Source organism: Tetrao urogallus, assembly GCF_951394365.1.
Source record: "Tetrao urogallus genome assembly, chromosome: 1".
Taxonomy (NCBI): domain Eukaryota; kingdom Metazoa; phylum Chordata; class Aves; order Galliformes; family Phasianidae; genus Tetrao; species Tetrao urogallus.
The window spans coordinates 193141433-193147432 of record NC_136813.1 but is presented as its reverse complement, the minus strand read 5'-3'; positions in this window follow the sequence as shown (position 1 = coordinate 193147432).

Genomic DNA, 6000 nt, shown 5'->3' with positions numbered 1-6000 from the left:
CTCCAGGGATGGAGCATCCACAGCCTCCTTGGGCAACCTGTTTCCATCTCTTACAGTGTAAATTTCAATTGTTTTGAAACAACAGGAAGGCAAACCTCGACGTGTTCACCATCATTCTGATTTAGCTTTTTTTTTTCTTTCTCCTTGTTGTCCGAGGAAGGAAAGTGAAACTTGAGCAGCGATGTAACAGAGATTGTTTTGGATACGTCCACGTCTGTCAGTGGCCCCTTGGTATCTCAGGCCAATTTTGCCTCTACTACAAATAAAGACAGGCTGCTGGTGGTGGATAGCAGCTCGCTGAGGAAATACCCAGTTAAGGAAAGATTATTTTAAGCTGTTCACAGCTGTTAATCTCTACAACATCCTTGCATTGCTGAGGATGTACCCAGTTTTACGAAATTGGAAATGCAGGCATGGGGACCAGCAGTGAATGTTGGTAGATGGCAGGAATGAGGTTTTCTGTGATGTGAGGTTAGGTGAAGGAATGGCAAGTTGTCAGAAAGGAGCACTGTTATTAAAATGTAGGAAATTCAAGTTCATTTTGAATAACTGGTTGTGGTTCAGTCCTTCGTGCTTCTTAATTGCTTTGTGTTTGGTGGCTGAAGCCCTCCACAAAGTGCTGCCACGTCAGTGAGTGCAAGGTGTGGATCTGAGCCTGCAGCTCAAATCCAGCCTTTCTCCTACTGCTTTCCAGACTGTCACTAAACCATGGCCCTTAGTGTGTCCCTTAGTGCCATGTCCACCTGTCTCTTCAGTGCCCTCAGGCATGAGATCCACCCCGCTGCCCTCTGCACCCAATTTGTGAGCAAATTCTTCCTGATCTCCTCTCTGAACCTCCCTTGGCACGACTTGAGGCCATTTCCTCACGTCCTTTCACCTGTATCCCGAGAGGAGAGGCAGGCACTCATTATATACTCCTCATCTCCTCATCATGAGATGAGGCCTCATCTCATAAACTCCTTTCAGGCAGTTGTAGAGAGATGAGGTCTCAGCCTACTCTTTTTCAAACTGAACAGCTCCAACTTTCTCATCTGATCCTCATATCTTATTTTCTAATACCTCCACCAGCCTCGTTGCTTTGATTGAGCAACTTGTGTTTACAATCCTTCTTGTAGAGAGAGACCCAAAGCTGTAGGGTTGCCATGAGGGAGCTGTAGGGTTGCCATGAGGGAGCTGTAGGGTTGCCAAGATAGAGCTGTAGGGTTGCGGTGATGGAGCTGTAGGGTTGCGGTGATGGAGCTGTGGGATTGCCATGATGGAGGTGAAGGGTTGCCATGATGGAGCTGTAGGGTTGCCATGATGGAGCTGTAGGGTTACTATGAAGAGCTGTAGGGTTGCCATGGTGGAGCTGTAGGGTTGCCATGAGGGAGCGGTAGGGTTGCGGTGATGGAGCTGTAGGGTTGCGGTGATGGAGCTGTAGGGTTGCTATGATGGAGGTGAAGGGTTGCCATGGTGGAGCTGTAGGTTGCCATGGTGGAGCTGTAAGGTTGCCATGGTGGAGCTGTAAGGTTGCCATGGTGGAGCTGTAGGGTTGCCATGAGGGAGCGGTAGGGTTGCGGTGATGGAGCTGTAGGGTTGCGGTGATGGAGCTGTAGGGGTGCCATGATGGAGCTGTAGGGTTGCCATGAGGAGCTGTAGGGTTCCATGAAGAGAGCTGTAGGGTTACTATGAAGGGCTGTAGGGTTGCCTATGTAATGCAGTGCTTGAAGGCTGGACTCACCAACTACAGGAGAAGCAGTTCTTTCCCAGTCCTGCTGGCCACACTGTTGTTGATACAAGCCAAGATGCCATCGGCCTTCTTGGCTACCCAGGCAGCTGCTGGCTCGTGTTCAGCTGCCAACCAACACCCCCAGGTGCTTTTCCTCCCTCAGTTTTCAACCGTTCTGCCCAACACCTGCAGCTCTGTGTGGGGTTGGTGTGACTGAAGCGTGACGCAGTTTGAGCTGGTTTCATGCTGTACAGCTGGATGTGGGCCAGCAATTCTGACTATTCAGACCCTTCTGAAGCCATCGTAGAAACTTGTGAGACTGCAAGGATTCTTGAGTCCGACTCGTCGCTCCACACAGCATCACCCAAAACACAAACCTTGTCTGTCCAGATGCTCCCTGAGCTCTGTCATTTTGGGGCCATGCCCACCGTGCTGGGGAACCTGTTCTATGCCCACTGCCCTCTGGTGCAGATCCTTTCCCTAATCCCCTACCTGACCCTCCCTGACCTCCCTCCCTGACCCTCAATTCCCTGTTGTACACAAACTTAGTTGGTGTATGCCTTCCAGTCCTGCATCCAGGTCATTGATGAAGGCATGGAAGAGAACTGTCCCAAAAATGGAGCCCTGCAGAACCCCAGCAGAGTGATCCACCCCATCCACCAGCTTAATGTAACCCTACTGACTACAAAACCCTGAGCCCAACCCGTCAGCCAATTGCTCACCCACCAAGTCACTTTTTTGGCTAGCTGTATGCCGGGCAATTTATCCAGAAGGATGCTGGGAAGCCTTGCTAAAACCCAAAAGGATGACATCAGCTGGCTTTCCGTGGTCAGTTTGGTGGGCAGCCCATCATGTAAGAAGGCTAAATTGGTTAAACAGGACCTTCCCCTCGTGAACCCATGTTGGCTGTGACCAATGACTGCGTTGTCTTCCAGGTGTTTTGCCAGGCACCAAGGTGAGACTGGCAGGCCTGTGATTAATTACCAGGGTCTTCTTTCTAGCCCCCTCTTGAAAACTGGGCTGATGTTTGCCAGCTTCTATAGAGTCACAGAGTGATTAAGGTTGGAAAAGACTTCTAAGGTCAAATCCAACCATCAGCCCATCCCCACCAAACCTTCTGAACCATGTCATTAACTGCCACATCTGTGTGTTTCTTCCAGTAGACTGGGACCTCTCTAAATCATCTCATGATGACATCAGACAGCTCTTTGAGTACCCTGGAATAAATCCCATTGGGCCCCATAGATTTACACCCATCCATCCAGCTGGAGCAGAAATCCTGCACAAGTTTGAGGTTCACTGGGGGTTTATCCTTCCCACAGTCTTGCTTTTCTACCTGAGGATCTGGGAGTCCCAGGACCCATCTTAGGTACTGAAGACAGAGCAGCAAGCTGGTTCAATGGAGAAACTTGGGGCAATTCACCAAAAGTGAGTGGAAATATCCGTTCTTAATAGCAGAGTTTTGTACCTGGGAAGTTAGGAGGTAGGGTTAAAAACTGTTTGAGTTCCTTGCTACACTAAGGCAAGAGGAACTGATTCGTCCCTTTGGTGTCCATCCCTTTACTGAGCTGATGCCTTTCTGTCCTAAGATGGAGGTGGTCTGGGTGTTGTAGCTTGGTGAATGCTGAACACAGTGCTGTTCTTTAGGCTTCAGGACACACCAGTGAGGGCCTGCTGACCTGAGGACTGGGACTTCCTCAGCAGCAAAGCATGCACGTGAGAAACAGTTCCCTCCTGCAGAGACCAAGCTGAGCTCTGTAAGAAGGTTCAGCAGTTCTGCAAGAGGAAACAAACAAGCAGACCACGTGATTATTCAGCCTACATGGGTTTGTTTTCCTTCCCCTGCTCTGAGCAGCAAATAGTGTCCTGGCCTCTGAGGAAGAGGCTTGGGCTCCAGAAAGGCCCACTTCTGCTTTTGTCCTCATTCAGTTACAACTGGGCACGGTTGGCTTTCACAGTGACCGCGCTCCTCGTGGCGAGCAGGCTGTGCTTCCTTTCCTCACCTCCCATGACTGACTTCCCTACGTGGCTCTGTTTGATGTGGTGTTTCCAAAAGTGGCCTCTGCACAAGAGTGAAGTGTGCCTTTCAGTTGCAAAGAGCCCTTTGTGCTGGATGGAAGAAGCCCGAGAGCCCTCAGCTTTGTGAGAGCACAGGGTTGTGTTAACCAGCCCCGTCCAAACCCCAAAGCTGTGGCACAGATCTGCACCGCATGCTTTATACGTTTTAAAATCAGCAGAATCCCCTTCTCTGTGGTCTTCATTCCTGGAAATCTCTGTATTTTTTATTCTTATCTTTTGCCTTTAGAGGTGTAAGGTGCCCCAGCTTGATTTAATTCCCTGCTTTTCCTTTCTTGGGCTGTGCAGTGCCACATGGAGCAAGGGAAGGATGCTCCTCTTGTTTCTCATTGGCTCCCCATCTTCCTCTGCTTCTTCTGATCTATGGTGACCTTGCTTTCCTTAACTTCAGCAGTGAGTTTAGTGCTTAGCATTATGATATTTAGAAGTTCCTCAGCTTTGTTTCCTATTCTATAGGTTCATTTCCTGACACCAGAAACAGACTCTTTCTTGTTCTGCATCCTGGCTCTGTGAGCTACCCCATCCCTTCCACATGGGATGGCTGCAGTGCCTGGGGGTCCTGCTGAGCATCAGATGCTGCTGTGCTCCTCAGTGAAGCTCAGGTTCTCTTTGGGGACATCTCATTTCTTAGGAGCACTTCTGTTCCATCAGTCCACATGACCTCAAGAGATCATTGAGTCCAAGCCCTCTGCTAAAGGAGGTGCCCTACAGTGGGTACCAGATCCCCACTCAGCCTTTTCTCCAGGCTAAACAACCCCAGCTCACTCAGCCTTTCCTCATCCAGGAGATGCTCCAAGCCCTGTATCATCTTTATGGCCCTCCACTGGACCCCTTCTAGGAGTTTCCTGTCTCTTTTGGATCTGGGGAGCCCAGAACCAGACACGGTATTCTAAATATCCAAGCAGCACAGCCCTGTAGCTCAAAGCTGCTCTGGACAGGTTCTGGGTTGAGGAAGAAGAATGCAACGAAGGCAGAGGACAGCCCTTTGGCTTCCCCTATGACTTGGACAGCTTTTCTTAATAGAACCATGGAAAGTTAAGGGGAAAAAAGGTGGAATGGACTGACTGATAAAGGGCTGATCTTCCAAAGGTAGGATTTACACGTGTTGTCCATGCACACATAAGGCATTGTCGTGGTTTCGTGGCTTTTTTATCAGCGTTTCATATTTTATACATGGAACGTATACGTATTTAGGTTAGCTGTGCACCCAAACATTCCTCAGATGAAGGCCTTTTATGTCAGCTTTTCTCTCGATGAATTTACAGCTAAGCACAGTTAGTTAAAAATATCTGAAGAACAGTTTGTAATGAACACACGATACGGCCAAGCAGCGTTGCTGGGAGGGTGTCACGTAGGTTGGAAATGCAGATGGCTGCTCTGAACTCAGAAATTCATTTAAGAGCGTTTTCAGTAGCTGGATGGGGCAGATGCAGAAGCTTTTGCTTATTGCTGTAATGCTGAAATTTAACTTTTTTTTTTTTTTTAACATCAAGAATATTGAAAGCTTAGATTAGAAACTGCTTCTTTCTGCCAGAATTTGCACTATTTTTGGCATGGGATTTGTTCCCAAAAGGCTGGGATCAGCCCACACTGATCAATCTGACACTTGGGCAGGTTTCTGGGCTCAGCCTTTGTTTGCACAGCTCCTGACCTGCCAGTTCCATGCAAAACCCCTGGCCTGGTACTCCTATGTGGCTCTCTGAGCGGCCTGATGCTGCGGGTTCGGCTGAAATGGCCAATCCTGGATGTCTGAAGGGAGATTTCTATGTGTGTTGTGGTTTTCTAGCTGTGATGCATGGTCAATATCCTGCTTCTGTTTCTGATGGGATCCAGCCCGTGCATTTGTAGGATCTTGGGATGGCTTGGACTGAAAGGGTCTTTAAAGAGCAAAGAACTATGGTATGTTTGGGTTAGAAGGGATCTTATAGATCATAGATCCATGGAGTGGTTGGGTTGGAAGGGACCTTAATGATCGTAGAGCTGTAGAATGGTTGGGTTGGAAGGGACCTTAATGATCATAGAGCTGTAGAATGGTTGGGTTGGAAGGGACCTTAATGATCGTAGAGCCATAGAGTGGTTAGGTTGGAAGGGACCTTAATGATCATAGATCCATAGAGTGGTTGGGTTGGAAGGGACCTTAATGATCGTAGAGCCATAGAATGGTTGGGTTGGAAGGGACCTTAATGATCATAGAGCTGTAGAATGGTTGGGTTGGA